This window comes from Mobula hypostoma, chromosome 30, assembly GCF_963921235.1.
Source record: "Mobula hypostoma chromosome 30, sMobHyp1.1, whole genome shotgun sequence".
Taxonomy (NCBI): Eukaryota; Metazoa; Chordata; class Chondrichthyes; order Myliobatiformes; family Myliobatidae; genus Mobula; species Mobula hypostoma.
This window is the reverse complement of record NC_086126.1, coordinates 18,293,653-18,310,345: the sequence shown is the minus strand read 5'-3', so window position 1 is coordinate 18,310,345 and position 16,693 is coordinate 18,293,653. Positions and strand designations below refer to the sequence as shown.

Sequence of the window (16,693 nt, the reverse complement as noted above, 5' to 3'; positions counted from 1 at the left end):
GGAAAGTGAAAGAGGTAAAAGGCAGACACGGTGTGAAGCGACTGGTGCAGCCAGTACCAGTGTGTGAGGCCACTCACAGGCTGCAGCTCTCAGCTTCTTCTGAGCAGCAGATGGAGGAGGCTCCAAACCAAGGAAGAGACAGACAAACCCCTCTACTTCCCGGTACAGATCCGGGAGTGGAACAGAGGGATGGAAACAACATTCATTTCCCATGGGATTCACCACTCAGAATACTCCCTGTCCAGCAACAACAGGCATTGGGAAATGGGCTAATGGGAAACTGTCTTCCCATGGTCAGGGGAGAGGAAGCAGCGATTATAGTCACCAGCAACTTCTTCCCACTCCGCCACACTCGCCGTGGCCCAATACCAGCACAGGAATTAATCCACATTCAAGCTACAGGACCTAGGCCTCTGCAACTGGATCCATGACTTCCTAACCGGAATACCACAATCTGTGCGGATTGGAATAACATTTCCACCTCACTGACAATTAACACTGATACTCCACAGGGCTGTGTCCTTCTATCACTGCTCTACTGTCTCTACACCCAGAACTGTGTGGCGAGGCATAGCTCAAACAGCATTTATAAATTTGCTGATGACACAACCACTGTTGCAGAATTTCAGATGGTGACAATAGATCCCAAATTAGGGTGAACTACCAGTTAGTGGAGTGTTGTGGCAGCAACAATCTTGCACTCAACGTCAGCAAGATCAAAACGCTGATTGTGAACTTCAGGAAAGGTGAGATGAAGGAACACAAACCAATCCTCATCAAGGAATCAGAAGTGGAGAGAGTGGACAATTGCAAGTTCCTGGGTGTCAGCATCTCTGAGGATCTAACCTGGATGCAACATATGATGCAGTTATGAAGAAGGCAAGACAGCGGCTATATTTCATTAGGAGTTGGAGGAGATTTGGTTTGTCAACTAAAACACTAAATAAACTTCTACAAACGTACAGTGGAGATCATTCTGACTGCTGTATCTCCATCTGGAATGGGGGGGGTGTGGGCCTCTGCACAAGATCAAAATAAATAGCAAAAACTTGTAAAACTAGTCAACTCTACCATGGGTCCAGGCTCGGTAGTACACAACATCTTCAAGGAGCGGTGCCTCAGGAAGGCACCGATCATCATTGAGGATCCCCACCACCCAGGACGTCCCCTTTTCACACTGTTACCATCGGGAAGGAGGGAGAGAATGCTGAAGGCACACACACGGTGATTCAGGAACAATTTCTTCCCCTCTGACATCCAAATTCTGAATTCTCAATGGGCATTGAACCCAAGAGCACTACCTAACTACTTTTTTCATTTAATTTATGTTTGAATTCATGTTTAACTATGTACTTTAACTTAAATATTTAATACTTAATGTAATTCAGTTTTTTCTCTATATATTATGGATATCATTGTACTGCTGCTGTAAAGTTAACAAATGTCACGACGTATGCCAGTGATATTAAATCTGATTCTGATTAAGTTGCTAATTGACTCTGCCTCGTCCTCTCCGGCAACAACCTCCATTGCCCTCACTCCAGAATCGATACCATTCCCTCAGCAACACACGCACAGTTCTGGAAGAACTCAGCAGGCCAGGCAGCATTAATGTAAAAGAGTACATCTTTGGCATCTTAGGCCAAGATCCTATGTTTATGAGTAAAAATAAAACACATATACTGTTTTAGAACATTCCAAACACCATTCTCCCATTGTTGATAACACTGTTTGTCCAAGACCTTCCCACACAGGAACTATTACAACCCCTTTTCCACAGAGCCCCATCATCAGCATAGAAAGCCAAACTGAACTCAGGCCCCAAACCATTAAAAAGTATAATTAACTATCAGATTAAACAATATTAAACTGATAACACTATCCTGGGGAGGGAGGCACTTTATCTTCTGCAAACTCTGATGAGCCACCCTCACTGTAAATGACCCCCAAAACAAAAAAAGTGATACCCATTTGCAAAACCAACACCAACACCAAGCTTAATGAGGTTAATAAAAAGCCTCTCCCTCCATCGCATATCATAAAACTATTTTAATGTCCAAAAGCACTGCAACTACTGATTCTTTCAGTGTAAAAGGATTTCCAGATATCATTCCCAGTAGTACAAGGGCGTCACAGATCTCCCTTTGCGAAACCCACATTGGTAGTGACGAAGTAATTCTCTCTTATCCAAAACAATCATCAGCCTAATTACTATCATTTTTACCATTATTTTACACAGTGAGGAAGTGAGACAACAGGCCTGTAGAAACTGGACAGCATCGGATCCCTCCCAGGTTTTACAACAGGCTTCACCACAGACCTTTTCCAGTCTCCTGGGAACATTCTTTGCTTTCAGACCTTCTTATAATACTCAAGCACTTCTTTTAGACTGCCTCAGGCAGATACTGGACTACAGTATATGATAGTTTCCCATATCCTGTCCTGGGCTGTAGTACATGCCTTACTGGTGGCAAATTTCAATTCAGCCAACGTAAAGTCATCATCCATAATAATCGCAAATGCCTCTTGTTTCTCACAAATCTCCCCACTGTCCACCAAGGGGCTCTCTCTTCTCTTAAAACACTCTTCCCCTATATTGTCCAGACTATTTGTCTTTGCAAACGTGTTTCTCAAACACTTAGCCTTTTCTTTGTCCTTTGCATCAAATTTCCGTTCTCCACTAACACTGGAATCTAGTTATAACCTCTGACACCATTCATTTTCCTCAGCATTCTCCACAACACTGTCAGAGGATCATGGGACGGGAGGCCTCGGGAGAAAGAAAGGGCGAGGGGATAGGCAAGGAGCATAGTGAGAGGGAGAAAAAGAGAGAGAAAGATATATATATATATAATGGATGGGGTGGTCCCATGATCCTCTCATATCCCTTTTGCCAATCAACTGTCCAGCTCTTGGTTTCATCCCTCCCCCTCCCGTCTTCTCCTATAATTTTCGGTCTCCCCCTCCCCCTCCCACTTTCAAATCTCTTACTAGCTCTTCCTTCAATTAGTCCTGACGAAGGGTCTCGGCCCGAAACGTCGACTGTACCTCTTCCTATAGATGCTGCCTGGCCCGCTGCGTTCACCAGCAATTTATTATGTGGGTTGTATAACTCCGGTCTGTTGGGGACGACGACTTTAATTTACCGGAACAGGACCTGCAGCAGAGTGAGGAATGATCCGACAGAAAGCAGCTCAGGGACTGGTCGAATCACATGGAACTATGGGAGACGCCTCACTACTCGGATGCTTTGCCACGTCATTGAGCGATGGTGGTATAGTGGTGAGCATAGCTGCCTTCCAAGCAGTTGACCCGGGTTCGATTCCCGGACATCGCAGATTGTACCATTTTAGACTACCTAACATATGAACCTCTGACGTAGACACGATCTACGCAGAACTCCATGGGCCAAGTAATCGACTCACGCTAATTCAGACTGTGAGTGTAAATTGATTTATTAATTATCATTCACTGGTCGTGGATCAGGGTTGGAATTAACTTCCCTCGAGAGTTTCTCGTTAAATCCTGTTCTGACTCTATTCCAGATTCTACAAGAATGGACACTTCACAGGAAGGATCGGCAGGATTTGAAGTGTTGCCTGATTGAAGTGTTTGAGCTTGTTTCCCTTCATTGGAATGTCAGAGACTGAGAGGAAACTTGACCGAATTATCAGAATCAGAATCCTTTATTATCGCCAAGTACGTGACACATGCAGCGAATTTGATGCCGGTTTCCCTGAGCTCTCGCTGTACAGAATCAAAAAGCAAACAAAACAATAGTGCAAATAACCGTGAACTATATAAAATGAGGTGCTGTATACCAGTGTATGCACAGGTGGTCTTGGTTTATAATAGACTAAAATTCAACTGGTCATAAGACTGATGGCATACGGAGAGAAACTGTTCCTGTACCTACGTGTCCTGGCACACAGTGATCTAAAGCGCCTACCAGAAAGAAGGAGTTGGAACAGGTGATGTCCAGGGTGTGGTGGGTCTACAATGATACTGCTTGCTCGCTTCCTGACTCTATGAGAGACATAGATTGGGCAGATAATCAGACTTGGTTTCCCAGGGTAGGAATTTGAAATTCCAGCGGGAATGAATTTAAGGTAGGAGAGAGTTTAAAGATGTGCGGGTCACGTTTTTAGACAGAGTGGGGTGGGCGCTTGGAACGGGCTGCAGGGTTCAGAGACGGAAGGGTGTATGATGTTTTTAGATAGACTCATGAATATGTTAGTGTGGAGCGACATCGATAGAGGCACAAAGAGAAAATCTACAGATGATGGAAATTCAAGCAACACAGAAAATGTTGGAGGAACTCAGCAGGCCAGGCTGCATCTGTGGGAAAAAATACAGTCGACGTTTCGGGCCGAGTCCCTTCATCCGGACTGGAGCAAAAACCGATGAGGAATCAGAGTTAGACGGTGAGGGGAGGAAGAAACACGAGGTGATATTTGAAACTGGTGGGGGTGGGGAGGTGGCTGGTAAATTAAAGCCCTGAAACTTTGGTTGATGAAAGAGATACTGGGCTGGAGAACAGGGAAGGAGAGGAGGCTGTAGAAGAAAGGGAAGTGGGGGGCGGAACACCAGAGGCAGGTGATGGGCAGGTAACAGATAAGGTCAGAGAGGGAAAAGAGAATGGGGCTTCGTGAAGGAGGGGGCATTACCGGAAGTTTGAGAAATCGATGTTCATGCCATCAGGTTGGAAGCTACCCAGATGGAATATAATGTTTTGGTCTTCCACCCTGAGCGTAGCTTCATCGCGACAATACTGGAGGCCATGGGCTGCCATGTCGGAATTGGAATGGGAGGTGGAATTAAAATGGGTGGCCACTGGAAGATCTCCCTTGTTCTGGTGGACGGAGTGTAGATGCTCGGTGAAGTGGTCTCCCAGTCTGTGCCACGTCTCACCGATATACAGGAGGCCACACCGGGAGCACTGGATACAGTAGATGACCCTAAAAGACTCACAGCTGAAGTGTCGCCTTACCTGGAAGGATTGCTTGGGGCCCTGAATGGTAGTGAGGGAGGAGGTGTAGGGGCAGGTGTAACACTTGTTTCACTTGCAAGGATAAGTGCCAGGACAGAGATCAGTGGGAGGGACGGACGCACATGGGATTCACACAGGGATCCCTGTAGAGAGCATAAAGTAGAGGGGGGAGGGAAAGATGTGTTTGGTGGTGGGATCCCGCCGGAGATGGCGGAAATTACAGATAAGTGTGTGCTGGAGGCGGAGGCTGGGCGGGGGAGGGGGGGGAAGGAGTAGGTGAGGACAAGACAAACCCTCTCCCTGGTGGAGGGAGCGAGGATGCGGTGGGGCAGACGTGAGCAAAATGGAAGAGATTCCGTTGAGGGCAGCTTTCATGGTGGAGCAAGGGAAGCCCCTTTCTTTGAAAAAAAAAGACGATATCTCCTTTGTTCTTGAATGAAACGCCTTATCCTGAGGGCAGATGCGGCGGAAACGGAGGAATTGAGACAAGGGGCTGGCATTTTTACATGTAACGGGGTGGGAAGCGGTATAGTCCAGGTCGCTGTGAGAGTCTGTGTGGTTGTAATAGACATCAGTAGACAAGCTGTCTTCAGAGATAGAGACAGAGAGATGGACAAAACGCAGGGAGCTGTCGGATATGGGACAGGTAAACTTTTGGGCAGGGTGGAAGTTGCAGGCAAAGCTGGTGAAGTGGACGAGTTCCACATGGGTGCAGAAAGAGGTTGCAATGTCGTCATTTATATAGTGTAGGGAAAGTTAGGGAGCGACACCAGTGTAGGCTTGGAACATAGACTGTCCCACGTAGCCCACAAACAGGCAGGCACAGCTGGGACCCATGCCGGTGTCCATGGCTCACCTCGTGTTTAAAGGAAGTGGGAGGACAAGTTCCGCCAGACGGAGGTGAATGGTGGTGGAGGGGAGCTGGTTGGGTCTGGTTTCCCGATGGAAGCGGAGAGCTGAGAGACCTTCCTGGTGCGGGGGGAGGGGGGGGGGTTGTTTGCTGGACGTGTATAGGGATTGGACATCCATAGTGAAAATAAAACGATCGGGAACCTATGTGGGATGAAACCAATTCGACTCCAACTGAATGATCCAAAATTTAATCAGGACCACGACATTAGATCCGGCAAGTCCGTTAGTTCCAGGGATGTCGGTCAAGGAAACACACACTTATAGTCAAAGAGAATGGTCAAGGAGTATGTAACTTACACACTCCTGACAAAAATATACCATGCGCCCCGGGTACTGTACTCTCTCTTTTCCCTTCCTCTATCCGACTGAAGGTACAAAACAGCACCTACTACAGGCTCGTGGATAGCTTCAACTCCGCCGGTATGTCTGTTGGATGGTGCCCGAGTCGATAAGATGGAGCCTTGACCTCACAATCTACCCGTTATGTTGCGGCACCTGATTGTTTACCCGCACTGTGCTGTCTCTGTCGCAGTTACATTTCATTCTGCATTCTGTTATTGCTTAACGTTGTTCTCTCTCAATACGTTGTGTAATCATTTCATCTCCAGGAATAGTGTGAAAGAGAAGCTTTGAAAAAACATTTTAATTCCCACTGAAGTTAACGCTGCAGACGCAGGGTCTCCGGACAGCACAGCGTTACCCAGCTGGCAATATAACACGACGCAAAAACTGCCGGGTCACCAGCGTCCCTGGGTGGGCTCGAACCACCAACCTTTCGGTTAACAGCCGAACGCGCTGACCGATTGCGCCACAGAGACAAGGTGAAAAAGGAGACTATGAATGGTCTATTCCGGGGTTGGAAGATGGTGACTGACAATCGATGCTGTGAGCCGGCTTTTCACATATCACAATCACAACATTGGAATTAAACTTGAACTTCCACCAACGGCAGCTGACACTGCGGCTTACCCGGAATCCCAAAGGCTGAAATAAAAGGATACTAAACGTCTTCTATCGCCAGATGACTGGATACACCATTTCAGTGAGAGCCTGTGATTTCTCTTGTTCCTGAATTCACAGCTCCGTTAGACACTCTGAGCTGATGCATTAAAAACGGCCTCGATTCAAACACAGCATCAATCTCCAGCGATACGGTCAAACACTTCACTAATTGTCTTAGTGACGGCACTTGAACAAACACTTTAATTAAACACCATTGTCTCTGATGTAAACATTGGACGATTGAAGACCAATACATCACAATTCTTGGGCATTACTTCAGCAGAGTCTTTGGTGGCAATGAGGCCGGCAGATTTAATGTTAAACTCAAGATTTGTCACGGAAGAGCTACTTTTACAGATTTCATTATTAGATCATTATTGCGCTACAAATGGAGACCAGCGACACTGAACGACCCATATCTCGTGTCCCTGCAGTTTCCCATGTTGAACTGTCCTTCAGTCCTGCAACTCCCTCCTGGTCGCACACACAAATAGTCTGGAAACACAGATACGAAGAAAAATGTAAGAGAGAAAATAAGGTCGGGATAGAAACCGTCAAATAACGACGTTCTTGATGTACAAACACAAGAAAATGTGCAGATGCTGCAAATGCAAGGCAATACCCAGCCAGTCTGCTGAGTTCTTGCAGCATTTTGTCTGTGATATTGCTGATATAACAGATTTTATGAGCATCTCAAATCTGACAAAGGTCAAAGGGAATTGTGTTGAGCCGGAGGGCGGTGAATCTGTGGAATTCTTTGCTGTCGACGGCGATGGAGCCCGAGTCACTTGGTATGTTTAACGCGGAGGGTGGTAGTTACTTGCTCAGTAAGGAAGTCAAAGACTGGGGAGAGAAGGCGTGAGAATGGAGTTGATGAGGATAATAACTCAGCCAAGATGGAATGGGGCAGACTGACACTGCTCCCTTCTCTTACGGTCTTATGACCGTATCCCATCAGCGCCTGGGTTCAAGTGTACAGAGTTGTTCGCACGTCTGTTGTTTATCTTTTCTCAACGTCGTATTTATTGTTCTGTGTTTAGCAGTCTGCATTTCACGGGTGGTGTAGAAAACTGCACAAAATACAACGTGATATAATCAGTTGCAGGTTGACTGTGTGATTAAGAAGGCATACGATGTATTTACCTTCATCAACCGTGGGACTGAGTTCAGGAACCGACTGGTAATGTTACAGCTATATAGGACCCTGATCAGACCTCACTTGGAGTACTGTGCTCAGTTCTGGTCACCTCACTCCAGGAAGGATTGGAAACCATAGAAAGAGTGCAGAGGAGATTTACAGGGATGTTGCCTAGATTGCGGAGCGTGCCTTATGAGAATAGGTTGATTGAGCTCGGCCTTTTGTCCGAGGAGCGACGGGGATGAGAGGTGACCTGATGGAGTTGTATAAGATGATGAGAGGCATTGATCCTGTGGATAGTCAGAGGCTTTTTCCCAGGGCTGAAAAGGCTCACACGAGAGGGCACAGTTTTAAGGTGCTTGGAAGTAGATACAGATGGGAAGTCAGGAGTAAGTTTTTTTTTAACGCAGAGAGTGGTGAGTGCGTGGAACTGGCTGCCGGCGACGGTGGTGGAGGCGGATGCAATAGGGTATTTTAATAGACTCTCGGATGGGTACATGGACCTCAGAAAAATAAAAGGCTATGTGTCCCCCGAGGTAATTTCAAAAGTAAGTCCACGTTCGGCACAGCATTATGGGCCGAATGATCTGTATTGTGCTGTAGGCTTTCTCTGTTTCAATGTTTCGAAATATAGAAATTTAACACAAATGTTAGAGCGGGCATCGGAAGCTGGAAATGGGAGGTATTAATAGGGGACACAGAAAAGGCGGACAACCTTAATGAGTATTTTGCGTCCGTCTTTTATGATGAGGATACCAGCAATATGCCAGAAAGAAGAGAGGGTCAGGGGAAGTAAGTGAGTGTAGTTGCTATTCCTAAGGAGAAGGTGATTGGAAGCTATAAGGCCGCAAGGGAGATGTCCCCTGACCAGATGGACTACACCGTGGGTTTCTGAAAGGAGCTGACAAGATTATGGAATCGTTAATAGTGATCTTTCAGGAATCACGGGCTTCTGGAATGGTTCAGAGAACTGGAAAATTGTAAATGTCATTTTACTCTTCTCGACGGGAGGGAAGCAAAACACAGAACACTACAGACCGGTTAGCAGGGCTGTTCTGGTTGAGAAAATGCTGGAGTCCATGAGGTTTCTGGGTGCATGGAGACACCTGTTAAAATAGGCCGGTCAACATGGTTTCTTTCAGGAGAAATCTTACCTGACAAATCTGTTGGAATTCTTTGGGGAAATAAAAGGCAAGATGGACAAAGGAGCGTCAGTGATGTTGTTTACTTGGATTTTCAGAGGCATTTGTCAGGAGCCGCAGATAAAGCTGCTGAACAATATTAGAGCCCATGGCATTACAGGAAAGATAAGAGCATGGACAATATATTTGTAACTGGTGCGAGGCAAAGGCTGGGAATAAATATGGACTTCTCAGTTGTTTGTTGGTAACTAGTGGTGTTCTGGAGGGGTCTCTGCCTTGCATGATATATGTCGATGCTCTGGATGACGAAATTGATTGCCTTGCATGTAACAGAAAATTAGGTGGAGGGGCTGGTAGTGTTGATGTCGCAGGAAAATTTTAGAAGGACTTAGTCAGATTTGGAGAATGGACAGATAAGTGGCAGATGGAATACAGACTATGGTAGGGTACGGTCATACACTTTGGTAGAAGATACAAAAATATGGACAACTTTCCATATGAGGAGCGAATTCGGAAATCGGAGATGTAAATGGACTGGGGAGTTCTCGTGCAGGATTCTCTAAAGGTTAAGTTGCAGGTTGATTCGGTGTAAGAAAGGCAAATGCAGTTTTTGTATTCATTCCGTGAGGACGAGCATTTAAAAGCAAGGATATAACGAAGATGTAAGACTTTGATCAGATTCATTTGGAGTATTGTAGAAAATTTTGGCCCCATTTCTAATAAAGGATGCGCTGGCGTTGTGTGGGCACAGAGGAGTTTCACGAGAATGATCTCGGAATGAAACGGCTAAAATACGAGAAGCGTTTGGTGGCTCTGAGCCTCTGCTCGTTGGATGGAATTTAGAAGAATGAGGGAGGATCTCATTGAAACCTATCGAATATTGAAAAGCCAATGAAGAGTGGATGTGGAGAGTATGTCAGCCCAGCTTCGATGAGCCTGACGTTGATGTTGAGCCGAATCGCCCTGGAACATAGTGATGAGTTCTTTTGAAAAAATGTCCTCCTGTCTCCCAGGCTGAGTGTCGCAGCTGTCAGGGCCGAGGAATTAGGGCGGTAGACCAGAAGTTCATTAAAGTTTCAGCGGGCATGTTCCACTGCGGAGGGAATAACCCGTATCCACTTAATTTCAACTTATTTTATTCCGTCTCCCAAAGAGTTAATTTTGTCGCCATCTCCTGATAAAACTATACAATAAAGAAAAGAGAGCTATTTATTTTATTGCGCTGTAAAGCTCTTGTTATGAATTCTGGGCGTTCATTGGAAAATCCATGGATTTTAGTGACTCTGGTCACTCTAAACATGCGGATGATCATCTGCCGCCAACATGGACTGACCTGCTTTCCTGTTGAGCCGTATATCTTCAGAATTGGTCCCGACTCCTGATCTTGTGGCTCAGTGAGTTTGCAAAGGAATGGGATTATACCAGAGAGTATCGGCTCTCCTGACCGGACAAACCTTATGACCCTCTGCCCCATCCCCTCGGCCGTTAAAGGTATCTTTCCTCAGACAGGCAGGAGAGCGGGGTTGTTTGGGTCTACCTTCCTCAGGCGGCGGTAGAGGCCACAGGAGGAAATAGAATAGTTTACTTCGGGTCAACTCAGCTGCAGCTCAGCCCCTGTCCATTGATATTTATGCCGAAGGACAGCCCGGAGACAAAGAGAGAGAACGCGGAAGAGACACGGTGGAAGATGAACAGAATGTGTGACAGCAGGGCCACGGAAACTGGGTTCAATAAATAATGTGAAATACATCCATTGCTGACATGTCGGGAACGAAGTCTCCGAATGTGTCGGAGCACAGACAGCACAGAGATAATATCAGGATGGGGCAGGAGATAGCAAATACGAGAAGAAAAGCAGAGAGAAAGGTGCGAAATAAATCAACAAAGAACAGTTAATAAAGGAAACATTTATAAAGGAAGACCTCTATTGGAGTTAGAAAAATAGAAGGCAATGGGTAACCCTAGGTAATTTGTAGGTTAAGGACATGTTCGGCACAGCTTTGTGGGCTGAAGGGCCTGTATTGTGCTGTAAGTTTTCCATGTTTCTATGAAACGATGTGACGTCAGCAAAGAATCCCACGTCGGAGCAGCGCGTCACCACGTACAGACAACAGCAGAGAGGCGCAGCGGCAGCGTGCTGGGCCCATGGGCGTCCATTCGGCCGATGGATTGACGATTGTTTCCATGGAGAGCTCTGGAGGTGTCGGAAGTCCTATCAAATTAACCCGGGTTTATCAGGATAGTAGAAAACTGTCCTGACTTGTGTAAACTTAGAGAGCATCACATGGAGAACTTCATGCGGATGTTTTTGGAAACTGGAACCCATGCCTGAGTTGACTGGCGAGGCAGGTATACTCACAACATTAGAGAATTGTCTGGGCGACCACCTGAATCATCAAGACACTGAAGGCAACAGCTAGTAAGCGAGCCCTTTTCTGGTGTGATCGGTAGTTGATTGTTAGCGTGACATTGTGGGCCGAAAGGCCTGTTTTAGGGCCGCATGATTCAGTGAATCCATATTACATTTGTGAATCACAATAAAGGGTTTAATTTACTCTAGTAATGGGGAAGGGGGCTGAGTAAGATCCCATTGTGTATAAATAGAGTGTGTGGTGAGCAGACTGACGGCCACATCATCCGACATGATTTGATGTGTCTGAGTTGGCTGTGGGAATCTGGGTTAGAGTGAGAGCGGGAAGCTGCACTGATCGGTTCACCGGGGAAAATGCGAGGAAAAGCACTTCAATCCTTGATCCACTGGCCAGCTAAGAGTGAATAATAATTTTACATTTGCCCGTCGATTTAAATAACTTCTGGAATTCGTACGCGAGTTGTCAGGGTTGGACCACTCGGACGCTAGAAGTGTATGACTGTGGTCCTGACGAAGGGTCTCGGCTTGAAACGTCGACTGCACCTCTTCCTAGAGATGCTGCCTGGCCTGCTGCGTTCACCAGCAACATTTATGTGTGTTGCTTGAATTTCCAGCATCTGCAGAATTCCTGTTGTTGTTGACTGTGGTTCGAGCTGTTTTCTGAATGTGGTCACTGTGATTCCTCACTCTGGTGCGGTTCCTGTTATGTCCGGTTGAGGTCGCCATCCTCCGACAGACCGGAGATACACAACACCCAGTGTTTCAATGAAGTGGGAGTGAACGCTTCAGAATTGGATTAGCTACATATCGTTTCCCGCCTGTCGCACTAAAAAAACAGAAATATAAATATATAACTGTGATTAAACAACAACACGGATTTGGGCTCGAATGAGAGCACTTCCTTTCGCTAATCCTTGAACACAACAGGTGACTGAATCGCTGGAGCAAACTGAGACACTGCTGTGGGAGGGACACGAGTAAAAGGCTCCAGTATTGCAGCTGAGAAGCATCAAAGTAATTCTGTTCACCCTCGTGTCCTCTTAAATGTGCCTGACATGGGCTACCAATAACAATTCCTCGTTAGTATCACACATCAAAGTTGCTGGTGAACGCAGCAGGCCAGGCAGCATCTGTAGAAGAGGTGCAGTCGACGTTTCAGGCCGAGACCCTTCGTCAGGACTAACTGAAGGAAGAGTGAGTAAGGGATTTGAAAGCTGGAGGGGGAGGGGGAGATCCAAAATGATAGGAGAAGACAGGAGGAGGAGGGATAGAAACCCGGACTCCAGCAACGACCATGGACACCTTCACAGCGATTGTGCAACCACCAACTGCAACTCCAGCCTTAAACTCCAGGCCGGGTCTTTATGTGCTGCTGTTGTGACTCCCGTCTCCCCTTCCCTCACCACCACTCCGCTGCCCCGTCTTCCTCAGATCCCACTGTCAGCTCCTGGGCCCTCAGAGGCTCCATCTTCCTCTCACCCCAACCCTCCCCTCTCCACTGACACCCCCGCCTCCCCCCTCCCCCCTCTGATCCCAGCTCTGATCCGTGCCGGGTCTTTACCATCCCCTCCGACCTTCAACTGTCGGAGGCAGAACGCTCTGTTCTCAGTAAGGGCCTCACGTTTGTCCCCCTTCGCCCACACCTCAGCGAGTTCCGTGTTCGCCACGATGCGGAACTTTTCTTCCGCCGTCTCCGTCTCCGAGTCTACTTCTTCGGCAAGGACTCTTCCACCCCCACCGATGACCCCTTCTCCCGTCTTCAACCCTCCTCTTCTTCATGGACACCCCGCTCTGGTCTTCTGCCTGCTCTGGATCTCTTTATCGTTAACTGCCGACGGGACATGAATCATCTCGACTTCACCGCACCTTGTCCCCATTCCAACCTCACTCCTTCAGAACGCTCTGCTCTCCACTCCCTCCGCACTAATCCTAACCTTATTATTAAACCCGCCGATAAGGGGGGTGCTGTTGTAGTCTGGCGTACTGACCTCTACCTTGCCGAGGCACAGCGACAACTCGAGGATACCTCCTCTTACTTACCCCTCGATCGTGACCCCACTAAGGAGCACCAGGCCATTGTCTCCCACACCATCACCGACTTTATCCGTTCAGGGGATCTCCCATCCAGTGCTACCAACCTTATAGTTCCCAAACCCCGCACTTCCCGTTTCTACCTCCTACCCAAGATCCACAAACCTGCCTGTCCTGGCCAACCTATTGTCTCAGCTTGCTCCTGCCCCACCGAACTCGTTTCTGCATATCTCGACACGATTTTATCACCCCTTGTTCAATCCCTTCCTACCTACGTTCGTGACACTTCTCACGCTCTTAAACTTTTCGATGATTTTAAGTTCCCTGGCCCCCACCGCTTTATTTTCACCATGGATGTCCAGTCCTTATATACTTCCATCCCCCATCAGGAAGGTCTCAAAACTCTACGCTTCTTTTTGGATTCAAGACCTAATCAGTTCCCCTCTACCACCACTCTGCTCCGCCTAGCTATGCCTGCCTTTTTGTTGGGTTTGTGGAACAATCTACGTTCCGTGCCTATTCTGGTATCTGTCCCCCACTTTTCCTTCGCTACATCGACGACTGCATTGGCGCTGCTTCCTTCACGCATGCAGAACTCGTTGACTTTATTAACTTTGCTTCCAACTTTCACCCTGCCCTCAAGTTTACCTGGTCCATTTCCGACACCTCCCTCCCCTTTCTAGATCTTTCTGTTTCTGTCTCTGGAGACAGCTTATCCACTGATGTCTACTATAAGCCTACTGACTCTCACGGCTTTCTGGACTATTCCTCTTCTCACCCTGTCTCTTGCAAAAACGCCACCCCCTTCTCGCAATTCCTCCGTCTCCGCCGCATCTGCTCTCAGGATGAGGCTTTTCATTCCAGGACGAGGGAGATGTCTTCCTTTTTTAAAGAAAGGGGCTTCCCTTCCTCCACTATCAACTCTGCTCTTAAACGCATCTCCCCCATTTCACGTACATCTGCTCTCACTCCATCCTCCCGCCACCCCACTAGGAATAGGGTTCCCCTGGTCCTCACCTACCACCCCACCAGCCTCCGGGTCCAACATATTATTCTCCGTAACTTCCGCCACCTCCAACGGGATCCCACCACTAAGCTCACCCTCCCCCCCCCCGCTGCATTCCGCAGGGATCGCTCCCTACGCGACTCCCTTGTCCATTCGTTCCCCCCATCCCTCCCCACTGATCTCCCTCCTGGCACTTATCCGTGTAAGCGGAACAAGTGCTACACATGCCCTTACACTTCCTCCCTTACCACCATTCAGGGCCCCAAACAGTCCTTCCAGGTGAGGCAACACTTCACCTGTGAGTCGACTGGGGTGATATACTGCGTCCGGTGCTCCCGATGTGGCCTTTTATATATTGGCGAGACCCGACGCAGACTGGGAGACCGCTTTGCTGAACATCTACGCTCTGTCCGCCAGAGAAAGCAAGATCTCCCAGTGGCCACACATTTTAATTCCACATCCCATTCCCATTCTGACATGTCTATCCACGGCCTCCTCTACTGTAAAGATGAAGCCACACTCAGATTGGAGGAACAACACCTTATATTCCGTCTGGGTAGCCTCTAACCTGATGGCATGAACATCGACTTCTCTAACTTCCGCTAAGGCCCCACCTTCCCCTCGTACCCCATCTGTTACTTATTTTTATGCACACATTCTTTCTCTCACTCTCCTTTTTCTCCCTCTGTCCCTCTGAATATACCTCTTGCCCATCCTCTGGGTACCCCCCCCCCCCGCTTGACTTTCTTCCCGGACCTCCTGTCCCATGATCCTCTCGTATCCATTTTTGCCTATCACCTGTCCAGCTCTTGGCTCTATCCCTCCCCCTCCTGTCTTCTCCTATCATTTTGGATCTCCCCCTCCCCCTCCAACTTTCAAATCCCTTACTCACTCTTCCTTCAGTTAGTCCTGACGAAGGGTCTCGGCCTGAAACGTCGACTGCACCTCTTCCTACAGATGCTGCCTGGCCTGCTGCGTTCACCAGCAACTTTGATGTGTGTTGCTTGAATTTCCAGCATCTGCAGAACTCCCGTTGTCCTCGTTAGTATAGTGGTTAGTATCCCCGCCTGTCACGCGGGAAACCGGGGTTTAATTCCCCGACGGGGAAATGTAGTTTTACTACATTACTGTATTCAATGGGAATATTGACTTCAAAAGACCAATAAAATCGGACAAAGAATTTGTGTTTACGCTATTCAGTTCATTTGGGCACTGGGAAGGATGGAATTGTTCGGGCTGCTGTGAGCCTTCCGAGAAGAAAGTGGTGTTATTGTCAACCTCTTTCCTCAAGTATCCCCTCAGAATCTATATCTCAGCACCGTTCTTTGTTACTTGTTCGTTGTTACACAGTCCATCATTCCGAGCATATTAATCCGGGGTTTTTGTTGTCAACTATGAATTCCCGCATGTTCCCACCACAGTAGTAAGGTAACTAACCAATATCAGTCCAGACGAAGGGTGCCGGTCGGAAACGTCGACTGTTTACTCTTTTCCATCGATTTGCTTGGTTTGCTAAGTTCCTTCAGCATTTTGTGTGCGTTGCTTGGATTTCAGCATCTGCAGATTTCTCTTGTGTGTGACCAATATTAAGTGTCACCCTGGAACACATCGATTGCATCCTCATCTTGTTTTGGTGTGCAAAATGGCTCCAGTCCCCTGCTGTGCAAAGGGAAACTCTGCTCTTCAAAGACCTTTCTTCCCTGGGTTGACTACACACTATCCTTGCCGAGACGCTGCATTAACTTGACTTGCTGTAACATCCACACTCCCCACTTCCCTTTGCGTCCTGTAAAGGACCACATGAATTGTTGATGCAGCTGAATTGCACAGAAAATTCGAGTCTCCCCAGTGATCCTGTCATCGTCTGTCTGCACAGTAGGATTTCTGAACGATAGGAGGCAGCTGTCCTTCGGGTCCTCTCTCCACAGAGTGCTCTCAGTAAGATATCTAAACAAGTTTCAACACCTGCAAGAATATAAACCCCCTTGCCCACTATACACTGGAGTTACACAAACTTCCTGGCAGAGAATGAGGGTAATCAGAAGGGTTCCAAAGGTGACGATAGAGTCGTATGTAACTCCTGCCTAAAATTCTTCACTTT

At 47.5% G+C, this 16,693-nt stretch overlaps 3 non-coding genes across 3 annotated transcripts; 2 read left to right on the top strand and 1 right to left on the bottom strand.

Moving 5' to 3' along the window:
• Positions 1-3,265: 3,265 nt before the first annotated feature.
• trnag-ucc (transfer RNA glycine (anticodon UCC)) lies at positions 3,266-3,337 on the top strand. Its single transcript has one exon. It is a non-coding gene; the product is annotated as a tRNA-Gly (tRNA).
• Positions 3,338-6,646: 3,309 nt separating this feature from the next.
• On the bottom strand, positions 6,647-6,720 carry trnan-guu (transfer RNA asparagine (anticodon GUU)). The gene has a single exon. It is a non-coding gene; the product is annotated as a tRNA-Asn (tRNA).
• An 8,908-nt stretch (positions 6,721-15,628) lies between these two features.
• On the top strand, positions 15,629-15,700 carry trnad-guc (transfer RNA aspartic acid (anticodon GUC)). The gene has a single exon. It is a non-coding gene; the product is annotated as a tRNA-Asp (tRNA).
• Positions 15,701-16,693: the final 993 nt, after the last annotated feature.